This window comes from Vulpes lagopus, chromosome 3 (assembly GCF_018345385.1).
Source record: "Vulpes lagopus strain Blue_001 chromosome 3, ASM1834538v1, whole genome shotgun sequence".
Lineage (NCBI taxonomy): Eukaryota > Metazoa > Chordata > Mammalia > Carnivora > Canidae > Vulpes > Vulpes lagopus.
The window spans coordinates 30,275,924-30,293,424 of NC_054826.1; the positions used below are offsets into that span (position 1 = coordinate 30,275,924).

Genomic DNA, 17,501 nt, shown 5'->3' on the forward strand with positions numbered 1-17,501 from the left:
CCATTCCTGGCCCTGTGCCTGGGCACCCCCCCGCCCCTCCAGCTCAAGACACTCGAGTTTCTTAGAGAGCAGTGTCTTTGCCTCTCCTGACCCAGAATCATTGATCTCGGCTGGGCAAGGCCCCAGGAGATCATCAGGCTGCCCCAGGTTTGGAATTATGGGCCTGGGTTTGAATCCCAGTTCAGTTCACTTTTGTGAGAGAGAGAAGTATAGTGTCTAACAGACAGAGGCTGCAGCCTCTGCTCTTTAAGAGCTGTGTGGTCTTGGGCAAGTACTTAGCCTTGTATGTAAAACAGGACAAAAATAGTGCCTCAGAAGAGGCCATGGTGAGGATGAAAAGAAGACACACCTTAGAGCTTAGAAGTGGCCCTGACAAGCAGAAACACTATGTGTATTTAGTAGTGTTTCTTCGCTAAATTTTTGAGGGCTGACTTTCCACATCTGCAAAATGGGCATGGAAGCAGCATCCAATATATCAAGGGGTTCAGCAAGGGCCTGGCGAGTTGGAAGGGTTCAATAAATAACAGAGGTGATGATTTTATTATCGTTTGAGAAGTACCAGGACTCTCAGTTTTTCAGATGAGGAACCTGAGGCTTGGGTCACCTGCTTCCTCAAATACCACAACCTTCCGAGACGCCAACGGTAGCATCTGCTTCTCTGTGCATAACACTCTACAGTTTGCAAGCTCTCTCACATCTGCCATCTTAAAATCTCATGAGGTATCAACCTCATCCTCACTTTACAGATGGGCAATGAGGCTCAGAGAACCCAAAGACAGTCATTCCTCCTTTGCTACTCTCTGGGGGAGCTTCTCAGTCTCAGGAGAGAAGGAAATGCAGTGTAGCTGGATTCCAAGCTGAGAAGTTTATAAACATAAGGGTCCCTCCACCCCCAACAAAGACTTCCTCTCCTCCGTTGTGGGGGTGGTGGGGGTACGGACAAGACCCGGACTTGCATGCTCAGAAATCAGGGTATAGACCACATCCTGCACTTTGTCTCCACCCAGGAAATATCTTGGAGAAGCTGGGTGGGGTGAGGCTAAGTGATACTATTGGGCCTCCCCAGAAAATTCTAGAAAAAAAAATGCAACATAAAGAGTTAGGCAGCCCCAACCCAGTTCACAGTGGGGTGCCATGGACACATCTCTTACCCCTCTAGAGAGGAAGGGACTAAGGCCTAGAGGTTAGGCCTGCCCGGGGGGGCCCAGCTGCTCAGAGGCAGGGTAAAGGCTTAGTGGCCCAAGGCTCCTGCTGGGTGCTGCAGTGCAGATGCTCCAGATGCTGGCAGCTACCCAACACTGCGGAACATCCCCCACCCCTTCCCAGGGTCAGCTCCAATAGGCAAGGTCCTGTACTTCCCAAGGACGGCCCCCTACTCTGCACATTGGTATCCACATTCTGCCCCAGCAAGAGCTATGGCCCTAAACCAGAAACCACAAATATTTTCTGAATCCAAGCAGCCAGTGCCTTGGGAACAAAGGGTGGAAGGCAAAGGAAGATGGATGAGTGACTGTCACAGCTGCAGAGGGGGATGCAGGCTTGGGCCTCCCTCCCCAGCCCCACCCAACTCCCAGAATCCTGTCTTACAACAGTGGATCCTAGAATACCAGCGCCAGAAGTGGCAGCTAGTTCAGCAGCCTTTGCAACAGACAGCTAACTAATTCAGAGAGGGAAGGACCCTGCCCAAGGACCCCTCCAGCTCCTGGAACTGTAACCCTGCTTTCCACGCACTCGCAGGCCAGTGACCTCTGCAGGACACAGGGCCTGCCAGCCGGAAGGGCAGGGTCTGTGGAAGCTGCAGCTGGGCTGGTCATTCACCTGGAAGGGCAAAGCAGGACAGGATATCCCTTCTGGGTCAGTGGGGCCAGCAATTTCAGGTGTGCTTTGGGTGGGGCAGGAGGGGGAAGTGAGTAAAAATGGCAGGCTGAGGAAACCAGAGTCCTTTCACCAACCCCGGAGCCATATTTCCAAATTTGGAATTGTCAGGGAAGACCCACGGGGGTTTAGAGAAAAGGGGGGTAGGAAGGAAGCAAAGGCTGGATTCTCTTCCCAAAGGATCCCACCCCCCCCCACCCCTTCAGACAGAGTCTGAAGGTTAGGTCAGACTTCCCAGGCCTCATCAAGACTTCTCAAATTTGTCACCATTCCTTGCAGCTGACAGATAAATCAATTTTAAGGATAGCCATCATGTCCCCCCAGAGGGGCTGGTTTGTGAGTGCTGGACTTGGAGAAGTAAATTGAGGCTCAGAGAGGGAAAGCGACCGATTCAAGGTCACAGTGAGAGTTGATGGTGGAGTTGGGATTGGATTCAGGGTATTTCAGTCCCATGCTGGGATTTTGGGAGTTAGCTGAGGCCCTAAGCTTTGGGAAGGCCCAAACTGGGCTTCCGGAAGGCAAGAAGGGTGGGGCGTCTGCCCTTAGGGCCTGGTTGCAAGTCGCCTTTAGGGCAGCAGTGGTCCAAAGGGCACCCCGAGGGTCCCTAGGGAGTGAACAGACAAGCCAGTCACCCACTGGTCTGCACGCCGAGAGCCCCCCTCCCCCGCAACAACACACCCAATCCACTTCACAAGCGGCTGGAGGGTCCGGCCGCCTCTTCCTACAGCCTCCGTCTTCAGGCCCCGGCCACACCCTGCCCTGCGGGTCCGCAGACCCCCGTCCGGCTGCCCCCAACCCCAGGTCTGCTAAGCCTCCCCAGACCCCGACCTCCCCCGCAAAGCACCGCCAGCATCCAGCGCTGCCTGGGCCCCAGCGCCCCCAGCCCCGGGACCACTCCCCACTCCCGGCGAGTCCGCCCTCCCCTCCCCTCTCCTGCCCTCCCCCAGCCAGAGCGCCTTCGCCTCCGCTTTGCGCCCCCTAGATTGGCTCCACTGTGCTCCCCCAGGCACATTCAGCCCGCGACCCTCTCGGCTTCCCGGCCCCGCGCCCCACCTGCCCGCGCCCCACCTGCCCGCGCCCCACCTGCCCGCGCCCCACCTGCCCGCGCCCCACCTGCCCGCGCCCCTCCCCGGAGTCCCGCGGGAGGCACGGCTCGGCGATGACTGGGCGTTCACCGCGCCCGCGCGCCCCTGCAGCCCCCGGGCGAGGGGCTCCCCGAGGCCATCTCCTCGCTGACCTCAAGCCACTCACCGCGCGGCGGAGGCTTCCTGTCGCGACCGGCGGCGGCGGCGGCGGCGGGGACGCAGCTCGCGGGGTGGGAGCCCGTTAGCCGCAGCGCGGGGCGGGCCGAGGACAGCCGGAGGCGCGGGGCCCGACACGTGGCGCGCCGAGGCCAATCGGGCTCGCCCCGCCTTGCCTCCTCCCCCCCAGCCCGCAAGTTCATTCGCTCCCGGAATCTTAGAATGTCACCAGCCCGAGGGGCCCCGCGGAGCGCCCGCGCCGGTGCTCAGACCTAGAGGAGGTGGGGGCGTCGGCCAAGGTCGTGGGGCGCTCAGGGCCGGACGTCAGGGCTTCCCTCATCTGGACGTTTCCCCCCAGACCCCGACCACTCGCCAAAGCTTCGTTGAGAAACAGAACATTGAGGCTTGACAGAATTGAGGCCAAGCCCTGTATCTGGTTGATCAGATTACATTCCCCAATAGCCCCATCAGGCTGGTGACGTTACTTACCCACTTTCTGGAGCAGGAGAGCCCAGAGACGTCCAGTTATTTGACCAACGTGGCACAGCTAGTAACTTGTAGAGCTGGGACTTGAACCTGGGCCTAGTGGCTCCAGAGGGATGCTCATTTGAGCTCGGCTCTGCGGAGTGTGTGGTTAAGAGGAAAGGCAAAGAGACCAGCAGTTAAAATCCAGAGCGGTGTGGAAAACGCCTAGAACACAGAACACGATAAACTATTTGGGAATCCAAAGGAAACAGAATGATTGTCCCCCCAGATACTTGTAAAGACTTCCTGGAGGAGGTGATCCTGCAGTAGAGAGGTCAGTAGTATCTCCCAACCCCTACACCTCCTTAGAAGTTCTGCTTTGGTGAAAAGATAGACTGATGGCAACCCTGGGCTGCTATTCACCTGCTGAGTTTGCATGGACAAGACTTTGATTTTCAATTTGCTCATCCAAAAGATAATGATAAGGCCTTTGCAGAGGGTTGTCCTCAATCTGTCACTAGGTCAGAATCCTCTAAACCTCCCACAAGAAGACCTGGCTGGAAAGTATATTCTTTCATCTATTTGTAGGGGCCAAGGGCAGGCTGCTCCAAGATGAACCACTTTGGCATGAAGATTATTTTGAGTTAAAAGCAATCTGTACCCAACAGATTCAGGAAAAGCTCTTTATTCCCCCCCGCAACTGCCTAAATTTACATTGGAAAGAGACTGTACCAAGAAGAGACTTTTTTTTTTTTTTTTTAGGATTTATTTATTTATTAAAGAGAGAGAAAGCGAGAGCTTGCATGAGTAGGGGGAGGAGCAGAGGAGAGGGAAAGAATCCTCAAGCAGACTCCCCACTGAGCATGGAGACTGACTCAGGGCAGATCCCAGGACTATCAAGATCATGATCTGTGCCAAAACCAAGAGTTAGATACTCAACTGACTGAGACCCAGGCACCCAAGAAGAGAACTTTTTTTTTTTTTTTAAGATTTTATTTATTTATTCATGAGAGACACAGAGAGAGAGAGAGAGAGGCAGAGATGCAGGCAGAGAGAGAAGCAGGCTCCATGCAGAGAGCCCGATGTGGGACTCCATTCCGGGTCTCCAGGATCAGGCCCTAGACTGAAGGCGGTGCTAAACCGCTAAGCCACCTGGGCTGCCCAAGAAGAGAACTTTTAACAGGACATTCCAATTTATCTAAGAAACCTATCTTCATAACAAGGCAAACTTTTTCTCCAGCCATCTCTTACCTTCCTGCTAATGGTCTTTCTCAAACCCCTACTCCACTCCTTAGCTCATATAAGTGTCACGTTGCCACAGTGTCCTTGGAATTTCCATGTCTGTGTGGATTCCCCTTAGTATGAAAGTAAATTAGATTTTCTCCTGTTGATCTGCCTCATGTTAATTTGAGTCTTCATCCAGCTAGAAGGATCTTGAAGGGCCAGGGAATTTTTTCCTTCCCAACGTATTCATTCCCCCAACAAAATTTATGGAGTACCTGCTGCATGCCAGATGCTGAGCTGGGAGACTGAAGTGAGCATATAGGAAGTGGGGCCCTGACCTGTCCACAGGGAGCATTCACTCTTACAGAAGACAGAAGCTTATAGGTCATTGTTAAAATAAAGTTTGGGCAGTTGTGATCGATAAAGTGCAACACTGGCCTACAGCAGCCCAACCTAGGCATCCAAATGAGAGTGATGTTAATTTGTGACCAGAAAGATGAATGGAATCTCATAGGAGACCAAGGAGAAATTAACATAATTACCTTATGATGACATCTGTTAAAAATAAAACCATCTGCCCAAAATAGTGTCATTGAGACTGACTTCACAAACTGGGTCTTGGGAATTAATACTTAATCTGTTTCAACCTCCCCCAGAAAGGTAATATTAACCAGTCAGGAATTTCTAAATCAGTGCCAATGAATCTGCCACTGAGGCCCCCCAAAGAAAGTTAAGATAATCTTCAGGATAAGATCCTGTAGGTAAGGAAGGTAGCCAAGCTGGAGGAAGAGCATCTCAGTCAGAGGAAACAGTTGGAGCAAATGTTTGAAGGCAGGCATAGGCCTGGGATGTTCCAGAAACGGCAGGGAGGCCAGTGTGGCTGCAGTGGAGTGAGAAGGAGGGAGAAAACCAGGAGAACAGAGATTAGGAGGGACCCAATCAAATGGGGATGAGGGAGGGGGCTTGTGAGCTGTTGGAAGGACTTAATCTTTGACGCTGAGGCATTTGGGGAGCTGGTGCAGAGTGCTGAGTAGAGGAGGGATGTGACATTTGTTTTCTTCTTTCTTTGGGGGCAAAATTCACATAACATAAAATTAGCCCTTTTAAAGTGAACAATTTAGTGACTTTTAATACATACATGTACATTTTTATCTAACCACTACCTCTGCATTGTTCCAAACCATAGTTCCATATCCCCTTAAAAGAAAATTCGAACCCATGAAGCAACTACACTCCATTCTCCCCACCCTCCAGCCCCCTGGAAACCACTGATTTGCTTTCTGCCTCTATGGATTTGCCTATTCTGAATGTATCATATAAATGGAATGGTACTATGTGGGGCCTTTCCTCTCTGGTTCCTTTCACTTAGCATAATTGTATTAGGGTTCTCCAGAGGAATAGAACCAATAGGGTAGACAGAGATAGATATATACAGGAGGAGATTTATAATAGGAATGGCCCAGGAAGTTATAGAGGCTGAGAAGTCCCATAATTTGCTGTCTGCAAATTGGAGAACGAGGAAAGCCAGTGGTGTGATTCAGTTAGAATCTGTAGGCCTTGGGATGCCTAGGTGGCTTACTGGTTGAGTGTCTGCTTTTGGCTCAGGTCGTGATCCCAGGGTCCTAGGATCGAGTCCCATATCAGGCTTCCCACAAGGAGCCTGCTTCTCCCTCTGCCTATGTCTCTGCATTTCTCTGTGTGTCTCTCATGAATAAGTAAATAAAATCTAAAAAAAAAAAAAAGAATTTGCATACCTGAGAATAGGGATGGGAAGGGGTGGTCTGAGGGCAGGAAAAGATAGACATCCCAGCTCAAGAAGAGAGAAAGCTGAATTTGCCCTTTCTTTGCCATTTGTTTTGTTTGGCCCTCGATGGATTGCATGATGCCCAACCACACTGGTGAGGGCAGTTCCTTAATGTACTGCACCAAATGCTAATCTCTCAGTGAATCAAATGCTCACCATCACAGACACACCCAGAAGTGATGTTCTATTAGCTCTTTGGGCACCCCTTAGCCCAGTCAAGTTGACATGTAAAATTAACCATGGTGACAATGGTTTTGAATTCCTCTGTGCTGCCTCACGTATCCATACTTTATTCTTTTTATGGCTGAATAATATTTTATTGTACGTATATATCACCTTTTGCTTATCCATTCATCAGCTGATGGACATTTAGGTTGTTTCCTCTTTCTGGCCATCATGAACAGTGCTGCTATACTGTGTGTACAAATACTGTGTACAATACTGTGAACAAATACTGGTGTGAGTACTTCTTTTCAGTTCTCTTACATATTTTCTAAGGGTAGAATTGCTAGTTCATGTGGTAATTCTATATTTAATCGTTTGAGGAACTGCTGATCTGTTTCTACAGCAGCTGCACCATTTTATATTCCCACCAGCAATGCACAGGCTTCTCCATGTGCTTGGCAATACTTGCCATTTTCTGTTTTGTGTGTGTGTGTGTGTTTTAAAAAAGATTTTATTTATTTATTCATGAGAGACAGAGAGAGAGAGGCAGAGACATAGGCAGAGGGAGAGGCAGGCTCCCTGTGGGAAGCGTGCTGTGGGACTCAATCCCAGGACCCTGGAATCACGACCTGAGCCAAAGGCAGACACTCAACCACTGAGTCGTCCAGGTGCACCGTACTTTTTGTTTTTAATGCCATTCTAGTCAGTGTGAAATGGTATTATGTGGTTTTGTGTTCTATTTTTATAATTGAAGTATAGCTGAATTTTTTCTTTTCTCTTTTTGGTAGATACCAATCTCATGACTTTGATTTGCATTCCTCTAATGACTAGTGATGTTAAATATCTTTCCATGGGTTTATTGGCCATTTGTACATACATCCTCACTGAAGAAATGTCTATTCAAGTCCTTCAGCCAATTTAGTCTTTTTTCCTTTTCCCATCTTTAAATTGAGTTGTCTGAGCTCTTTATATATTCTGGAAATGATATATTTCTGTGTCAAGAATACTGAATACTAGTGGGGAGCAAGAGTAGAAGCTGGAGCTCTGTTAGGAGGCTTTTGTAGTAATCTGGATGAGAGATGCTGGTAGCTTAGCCAGAGTGGCATAAATGGAGTCAGTGAGAAGTGGTTAAAGGCTGGATATACTTCAAGGTAAAATTAACATGATTTCCATAAAGGATTGGTTATAAGGTGAGAGAAAAAGAGAGGAGTCAAGAATGACTTCAAGGATCTTGGTCTGAGCCCCTGGAGGATGGAGTTACTATGAACGGTGATGAACAAAATTTCAGAAGGAGAAATTTGAGGAGTGAAAGTGGGAAAAAGATTGACTTCCATTTTCAACCAGTTTGTTTAAGATTTCTATTAGATATCCAAGAGGAGATGTCAAAGAGGCAGCTGTATACACAAATCTGGCATTCAAGAAAGAGGTCAGGGCTGGGGATACATATTTGAAAGTCACATGCATATAACTACTATTCAAGGCCATAGAAAGTGATGAGTTCATCAAAAGAAAAGAGAACTATGGGTCACTCTTATATTAAGAGTCAGAAAAGAGGCGCCTGGATGGCTCAGTTGGTTAGGCATCTGACTCTTGGTCTCAGTTCAATTCTTGATCTCAGGGTCTTGATCTCAGAGTCATGAGTTCAAGTTTCACGATGGGCAAGGATCCTACTTTAAAAAAAAAAGATTCAGAAAGAAAAGGGGTGCCCAGCTAACTCAGTTGGAAGAGCAACTCTTGATCTTGGGGTCATGAATTCAAGCTCCATATTGGGTGTAGAGATTACTTAAATTAAAAACTTAAAGAGGAGAAGAACCCAGCAAAGGTGACTGGGAAAGAACTTGCAGTGATGTGCAAGGAAACCCAAGAGTGTGGTGTTTTGGAAACCAAGTGGAAAAAAGTGTTTGAATGAGGAGAGAGTGGTCAGCTCTTTGCTGCCCTTAGGTCCAGTAGGACAAGTCCCAAGAATCTATCGTTGTATTTAGTGATATGAAGATCCACGTATCCTGTGAAGAGCTGACTCAGTGAAGTGTTGAGAGCAATGACCTTATAGGAACAGGCTTAGGAGAACAAGTGTCAACTACTTATTTCAGGAGTTTTGCTGTAAAAGCAAGTAAAGAAAATGGGTCATTCCTGGTTGGGGGTGTGGGGATCAAGAGGAGGGTTTTGGTTTGTTTATTGATTTAAGATTGGTGACATCAGGAGTGCCTGGGTAAGTGGCTCAGTGGTTGAGCATCTGCCTTTGGCTCAGGTCGTGATCCTGGGGTCCTGGGATTGGGTCCTGCATCGGGCTCCCTGCAGGGAGCCTGCTTCTCCTTCCACTTGTGTTTCTGTTTCTCTCTCTGTATCTCTCATGAAAAAATAAAATCTAAAAAAAAAAAAAAGATTGGTGACATCACAGCATATTTGTGAGCTGGTGGGATTGATCAGATAAAGAAATGGAAAGAGATGGGAGCGATATTTGGGGAGAGAATGGGATCTAGTGTACAAGTGTAGGGGCTGTTCATATCCTTAATTTGCAGTAAAGATGACTGAAGTTCAGAGAAAATATGGTGTTTGCCCAAAGTCAGCCCAGATGAGTGAAACAGGATTGAAAGCCTGGCCCCCTTGACTGCTGGGCCTGGGGCCTTATTCTCTGAGCTGCAGAAAAAAGGCTAATAGATTGTTCATTTTCTTTGACTGAACATCTCATTTCTGAGAATCAGTCCTAAGAAAATAATTTGAAATACAGACAGAGCTTTTGAGGTCCCACACCTTACTTTTAGCCACAGAAAGGAAACAACATAAACATCCAGGGGCTGTGGAGTAGCAAGTAAGCGTATGTCACACAACCTCACTGGCTGGTGGACACAAAGCCTGGAAGGAGGCAAATATGGGACGGAAACCTACTAAGATGACTTCATCTTTTTGGTGCTGTTCCAAGCCCCTTCCTACAAAGAGTGGCCCTTCCAAAGTGTATGTAAGAGAGACAATGTGATGTGGAGATGTGGGCAGAACAATGGACTGGGATTCCAGACTCTCTCCCCTCCTTGTCTCTCTAATTTCAGAGGAGAAAAGTTCAAGATCTGGGGGCTGGGCTCTGGAGAAGCTGGGAGTGGTCAGATACTGCCACCTGCTGGCCGATGCCAGTTCTGCCGGCCTCCATCAGGACAGGTGCTCCCTGTGTGCTGTCCCAGAGGGGGGTCTCACTTTAAGTTCACTAAAGGAAGGAGCCCTGGGGCTCCTTGGGGTAATAATGTTCATAGGACCTCCAGGAAGACCCTCTTCCTCCACAAGGAAGGCCTGTCTCAGTGCCTGGTATTCCTTTGAAAGACTTGGGGGTTGCTCCTCTCTGTGGGAAAGAGAGTTTCTAACCACTTGACATGAAGCGGATTATTTTCAGCCATAGAGTCTCAGTGATGTGAGGATGCTTCATTTTGGGGCAGGCAGGTCACTTGGAAGGTGGAGAAATGGAGAAATAGCATGCAAACAAAAATTGGCTTAAAAAAATCACAGAACCGCTTTTCTAATGACTTTTGTTGTTTCTCTTGTTGTAAAAATATTGGGTGTTCATTATAGATAATCAAAAGATGAGGGCACCTGGGTGGCTCAGTCGGTTAAGTATCTGCCTTTGGTTCAGGTCATGATTTCAGGGTCCTGGGATCAAGCCCCGCATCGGGCTCCCTCTCTTCATTCATGCTCTCTCTCTATGTCTCTCTCAAATAAACAAAAATTTAAATATACATATACATATATATAATCAAAAGATGAAATAATTTAAAGCCATAATCCTACAATCTAAAGGTAGCCTACATCAACACTATGATTAACATCATTTTTAAAATTATATAACAACAACAGCAATGATTATAACAGCAACACTGATGGAGAGCACTTATGTGCCACACATGTATACCTTTATTTGCAAAAACCTGGAACTTACTGTAAATATTGTTCTATCCTTGATACACCTTAATTTGTTGTGAACACTATTTTATGTGATTAAATACTCTGAAACACTGAGAATAACTATGCCAAATTCTATTATATGGTAATATAATTTATTTATCTAATCATCTTGGACATTTAAGTTGATTCTGAATTTTTCAGCATGGCTTTGAGATTGTTTCCTAAAATTTGAATTCCAGATGAAAGAGTAATGAATATTTTTAGAGGCTCCTAATATTTCCAAATTGCTCCCCCTCCCCTCCATTGAGAGAGCAATCCACACTCTCATGCACAAGGTAGAAACCACTGAACCTTAGAATGCTTACATAGATTTCATAAATCACAAAGCATGTTTGCACACATTATGTCTCCCCAACTGAGGTGGACAGAGCAGGCACTATAATCGCACCCAAAAGACCTGACCTGGAAGCCAGGGAAGCTCCATCGCTAAAGCCGGCATAACATAGCTATTTAGTGCCTACCCTAAGATGGGAACTGTTTCCTGATGCCATGCTGTTTCTTGGATCCCGTTAACAGACTCACTGCTTTTAGGTTTAACAGTACTTTTAGGTCTTCAGAAGGCTCCTTTGACGTGAGAGTGTACTATAGACTTTCCGGGCAGCTCATCACCCCACAGCAAAGTCGGGCCAAGGGATTACCTTGACCCCTAAGGGAGAAGTTGCAGGAAGTCTTGGGTCACTGTGAAAAGGGCCTGAAAGCAGCTGTAATTAGAAAAAGCTGCATAGCACTATGCTTTAGAGCACAGTCTTTAAATTAAAAAGCAAATGAGCAAAGAAAGCCCTAGCAAAGAACCAGGGTTCCGGTTCCACCACATGATAGCTGGGTCATTAACCATTTTTATTCCCCCTGAGATTCTGTTTTCTTAGTTATAATACACGAGTTTTATAGATTACCTACCACACGAGTTTGATGTTGCAATTCACTGAGGTAATGATATAAATCACTTAGCAATTAGCATCTAGCATTGAGACAATAAATATAAGCATTGTTGCTATTATTTTTATTATTTGTTAAATGGATAGGGTCCTAATTTATTAATAATAAGAGGTGAGAGTTCTGGTTGGGTTCTACGATCATGCACTTTTGTTTTGTTCTGTTACTATCTGTACAAATAGTAGAGAGAAGGGGATGGGAATAAACTACCTCCTAAGATTCTCTTTGTTCTTATATGTTGAAGACTCTGGTCTCTAACATTCAGGTCGAAGGTTCCATTTACTGTTGAAAATCTCTAAGTGCTTGTTTCGGGATTCTGTGAGATTAGGATTTTATAACTCTGAGATTCTCTATCTAGGATTCCAAGATCCCATGACTCACTCAAAACTATTGAAACATTCCATTTCCGTGGAATTAAAGCTCTTCTTGTAAGCCTGGGAGAAACTTACTATTCTTGTGGGTTTCTCCTTAAATAGCACTTCTTCAGAAATTCCTTCCTGATCCTTTCTCCAGTGCTCTTTACACACCCCTCCCCATAGGCTCTCCTAGGATCCTGTTCTTCCCTATCATAACAGTGTCCTCGTTGGTGATTAGATATTTATTTTTGTGATTTTGGCTAATATCTGTCTTCTTCATGTCTCTATTGCTTGGTAAAGTAGATTCTCAGTAAATATTTGATAAATGAAATAAATGAATGAATGAATACAAAGCTTCCCTGAGTATTTATTCCCAAGGTCTACTATTCCAGACACAGCCCACCTCCCACCCCCAGCCCACCTGAAGGCTGACACCCAAGAAGAGAGTGACCTTTCTAATTCCAAGATGTTGTCTGGACTGTCTGTACCCCAGCCCCTCTGCTCCCCACTCCTCTTTATTTGTCTCTTTGGGAGCCTATGGGTTAAAGAGAAGGCTATGTCTGTGTTGTTGAAACCAGGCTGGAGCAGCTCATTTATTCATTCAGCAGATGTTTGTCTAATGCCCACAAAGTATTAGGCACTGTGCTAGGGGACTGGGATAAAGGGTGAGCAATATAGGCCTGGCCCCAGCTTTCACAGAGTTCACCCCCTAGAGGGTGGGAGACGGACATTTATGACTCAACCATACAAATTCCTGTGAACAACAAACTGTGATAAGTGTTGTGGGTTGGAGGGGAACAGGGTGCTCCGGGAGCATGTAATAGCTCACAGTCCAGACCCAGGACCTTGGGCTCCATGGACATTCTCCAGGGCCATGGGCTGGGCTGGGCTGCATGGATACTCTCTGTGCAATCTCTCCACTGGGGAACAATCAGAGAAAACATGGATTCAACAAGGTGCCCTCCTTAGCTCCCAGCATCTGCCTTAAGAGCACTACACCATCACCTCTCAGATCCCTCCGCTCCTCTCAGTGTCCCACCTCCTCCTTAAATAGCTGGGGAATCTGAAGCCCAAAGAGAAGAGGCTGCTCAAGGTCACACAGCAAGTGGCAAGGTGAGAACGGGGCCCAAGCTCCCAGGCTCCCCATTCTCTGCTAGTTCCCACCCTCCCACACTACCTTCCAAGAATGACCATGGAGTTTGTACGAGGGAATCCTGTTTCAACCAGAAGCCAGGAGGCTTCCTACCTGCTTACAACCAATAGTTGGAAGGTACACCAAACTCTGCAGAAGAGCAGGAGGCTTAAGGCTACGGCTACGTGGGAGGGACTTGCCTGCTGGTGTTTCCCGAGTCACAAACACGCATCCGCTCCCTCCCGTGGGTGGCTGTGTGGAGTCCCATTCTTTCATTTAACAAGTGTTAAATCTTCAAGGACATACAGCTAGTTGAGCATTGAACCACTCCTTCTGCTCTTTGCAGCATTGTTTCCAGTAGCAAAAAGGAAACACACTATGTGTCCTTTGGTAGGGGAATAATAAAGCCATAGAATATTATGTAGCACTTTAAAAAGTATAAAGGTAGGTCTCTATTAGGGAGCCAGGGAACATTGTTGAGGTTTTTTTGTTGTTGTTTTTGTTTTTAAAGCAAGTTCAAGGAAACTATAGGCCCCGTGGGTGGCTCAGTGGTTGAGCGTCTGCCTTCGCTCAGGTCATGATCCCAGAGTCCTGGGATTGAGTCCCCCATCGGGCTCCCTGCATGGAGCCTGCTTCTCCCTCTGCCTGTGTCTCTGCCTCTCTCTCTGTGTCTCTCATGAATGAATAAATAACATCTTAAAAAAAAAAAAAAAAACTATGCACGGTCTGAAATTATCTACAGAAAAAAAATTCACAAAACAATCATTTATTTCTCTATGGATACACACCTAGACTTCTAAAATGCAGGCAGAGATCTAGAAGAACACATACCCAGGTAGTGACCTCTGAGGAAACGGGTGTGCGGGGTGGGGGTGGGGGTGGGGTGGCGGTCAGGGTGTCAAAAGGAACTTAAGCTTCATCTGTAATTTTTCTTGAAAATGAATTTTATTTACATATTCTTTGCTTCAATAAAATTATTTTTTAGAAACACCAACCTTTACAGCAAGAGTTGACAAACATTTTCTGCTGAGGACTGGCCGGTAAATATTTCAGGCTCTGTGGGCCGTGAGTCTCTGTGGCAGCCGCTCCATCTGGCAGTTGTAGTGTAAGAGCAGCCCCAGACAGTATGGACTCCCATGAGTGTGGCCTCTTTCCAATACTGCTTTATTTATGGACACTGAAATTGGAATTTTATATCATTTTCCTGTGTCACCAAATATAGGTTTTTAAGCATTTAAAAATGGTAAGTGCTCCCTTAGGCAGCACATCCACTAAAATTGGAAGCATACAGAGAACACTAGTGTGGCACAAGGATGACACAGAAATTTATGAAGGTTCCAGATATATTTTTTTAATGCTAAGCCATTCTTTTTTTTTTTTTTCCTTTTTTTTAAGCCATTCTTATCTGAGGGCTCTGCAGAAGTGGGTGGCTGCCTGCAGATTTGCACAACCCCACCTGTGGTAATGCCCCCCATTTAAGTCCTGTTCGAGCCCCATCCCCTCCCAGGCCACATTCACCTGCTCTGTCCTCAAACAGTCCTGTCCTTCAGGCCCCCTCATAACCCTCCTGTGACCTTCAGTGACCCCTCCAGCTGTGTCCCAGCTGGGAGGACACTCCTCTCCTGGCTGCAGGACTGATTTTTCCTGAGCAGCAGAGCTCTGAACAGCTCTATTCACCTTGGCTGGGTGGGGAGAGTGCTGTGAGGGCACGTCAGGGACCCAGAGAAAGGAATTTGTTTGGAGTCCTAGACTCAGGACTTGGATTTGACTTTGAAGTCAGGCCCTCCTCTCCCTTTCTCAGGAGTCCGTGCCACTTCCCTGCTCACACTCCTCAGCCCTTAATCTCTTCCCAGGAGCCCCTGCTGCCACATCTTGTGAGCTGCAAGGCCTCCGCAATGGACCCCCAGGTCCTGTGCTGGCTGTCCTGTTTCCTGCTCATCTGTGTCACTTCAGGTATGGACATCTATCTCAAATCTTTTTATTCTCCCAGGGGCGCCTGGAGACCCCTCCTTTTTGCCTTTCCCAGGAATACTCTGACAGCATGGTGGGGGGTGAGCACTCAAACCCCTAAGCTCTGCTCTTCCATGGATTGTCTGTGCTGCCTTGGCAGGATCCCCTCTGTGAGCTCAGCTTCTTCATCTGCACAATGATAAGGTTGGACTGCACGATCGTCCAAACCCTTTCCAGATCCCTTTGTGAGAGCACCACATAACATAAAGCACAGAAAGCACTTAGTGCAGAGCCTGGGTGCCCACTGGTTTTTATTTATGATCCTTATCCTCATCCTCACATCTTGAGATCAGACTTGACAGCTTCCCTAAATTTTCCCAGGTGGTTTGTTGGCTTGGAAAACCCAGAGGTTCCAAAGCTGGGGACATCTTGATGGCTCCCAGAGAGCCACTTCCTCCCCTCCTCAGCCCAGTGTCTGTTCAGGAAGATGTGTTTGCAACGTGCTCCCCCCAAGTGGAGGTCCTGGTGGGCCCTGTCAGAATTGGGCAGCCCCAGCTCTTGGGACCAGGCCAGCCCAGCTCTTGGTTGGATTTCAACTCCAGATCAAATAGAATTTCAGACCCAGGACCCAGAGATACCTCCAGCCAGCTGCTGTAACAACAGCTTCTCAGTCAGGCACACAAAGAACCAGCAAGTACCACGAGCCCTCTCTTATCCTGCCCTGTGATTGGCTTGCTTCTGCTTCATGGAAGGCCTCTATTTATGGAAGCTTGGCTGTCAAATCATTAGCTTTATATTTGCACTTGAAAAAAAATTATTTGTGATAGGTAGACTATCAGCCTCCCAAAGATATCTATATCCTAATCCCCAGAACCTTCCATGGCAAAGACACATTAAGGCTGGAGATGGAATCAAGTTTGCTAGTTAATTGACCTTAATGTAGGGAAGTGGTCTCTATTGTTCATTCATTCAGTTGGGCCCAATGTCATCACAAGGGACCCTGAAAGCTGAAGAGGGACTCAGATGGCAGAACAAGGGAGGTGGTGGCATGAGGAAGCTTCCATCCAACAGTGCTGGCTTTGAAGACGGTTAAATAGGGCCATAAGCCAAGGTATCTGGACAGCCTCTAGATGCTGGAAAAGACAAGGAAACAGATTTTCTGAGAGCCTCCAGAAGGACTGCCAACCCTCGATGCCTTGGTTTTTAGCACAATGAGACCCAATTTAGACTTCTGACTTCAGAACTATAAGATAATATATTCATGTTGTTTTAAGCCACCAAGTCTGTGGTAACCTGTTACAGTGACAATTGGAAATGAATACATTGTTCTTGATGAAAATTTATTGAGCTTTTGTTGTAAGCTAGGCACTGCACTCGGTGCTTCACATATATTATCTCATTTAACACACATAACAACAGTCCTGCGGGACAGGTGTTTTTGTTTCCATTTTCTAAATGAATAAAATGGGCCTCAGAGAAATTAAATGAATTGGCCAAAGTCACACAGCTAGCTTTTAGTGGAGCAAAGATTCAAAGTCTAGCACCACTGGTTCTAAAGTCCATATTCCATCAGTGCATCTAAGCTCCCACCCCTTCTCTGGAGTGGCCTAGATAACTCCTCAGAGAATCGTTGTTTTTAGGTGCTAGACTGCAGTGTTCTAGGTCACCTCATTAATATGCTGAGCCCAGCTGACCTCTCTGATGCTTAGTTTCTCAACCTGTAAAAGGGGGATAATAATGCTTGCTGGGTGCTCATTTCCGGGCCATGGCAAGGATTAAACCAGAGTGTGAGTTGAAGAATTCTCTTTCCATGGTACTAAGTGCTCTTCCCATGTAAGAACTTCAGAATAAACCTGCCCCCAAACTACCAAACCTTCCTTAAGCTATTGCAGTACCCTATCACTCCAAGGCCAGGTGAGGCCCCCATTATAGAAGTTCCCACTACAGAGACCTTAACTTTGTTGTGAATTAATTGTTTTATTGCCCATTGGTAGGTACCTGGATGTGTTGGTGATGGTGGTTTGGGACATAAAAAGGCAGTTGCTAAACTCCATTGGGATCTTTTCTGTTGTTGTTGCCCAAACACCATACCCGCCCCTTGCCCTTACCCCCCAACCTGCTACCCATGATGGATGGGGATGATCCAAGATTTTTGTAACTGGTCTTAACAGGATGATTTAAGAAGACGTTTGTGACATGTGTTAGATTGGAAATAAGACCAGTTGGGAGTTACAGCGGTAGACAAGGTGTGATCTGACCAGGGTTCGGACTAAGGGGTTGTAGCAGTGGGGATGAAGAGAGAAGGATGTATCTGGGAACTACCAGGGCAGAAAAGAAAGAGACTCAGAACTTGGTACAAATTGCACAACCTTCTCTGTTTGAAGAGAAAATTGGGGGCTGGGGTGGCAGGC

The 17,501-nt window shown here is 47.0% G+C and overlaps 1 protein-coding gene and 1 non-coding gene across 5 annotated transcripts in view; one reads left to right on the top strand and one right to left on the bottom strand.

The window, feature by feature from the left end:
* ANXA6 (annexin A6) overlaps window positions 1–3,246 on the bottom strand; it is a 48,403-nt gene extending 45,157 nt beyond the window's left edge. For 2 of the 4 annotated variants that reach the window (XM_041749064.1, XM_041749061.1), the window contains exon 1: window positions 3,127–3,246. The gene's annotated coding sequence lies outside the window, so the exon portion shown is untranslated. Of the gene's footprint in view, window positions 1–2,988; window positions 3,087–3,112 lie in introns of those variants that run through there. The other 2 variants (XM_041749062.1, XM_041749063.1) reach the window with 2 other exon arrangements.
* An 11,141-nt stretch (window positions 3,247–14,387) lies between these two features.
* LOC121488520 lies at window positions 14,388–14,489 on the top strand. Its single transcript, XR_005987138.1, has one exon. It is a non-coding gene; the product is annotated as a U6 spliceosomal RNA (small nuclear RNA).
* The last annotated feature ends 3,012 nt before the right edge of the window (window positions 14,490–17,501 follow it).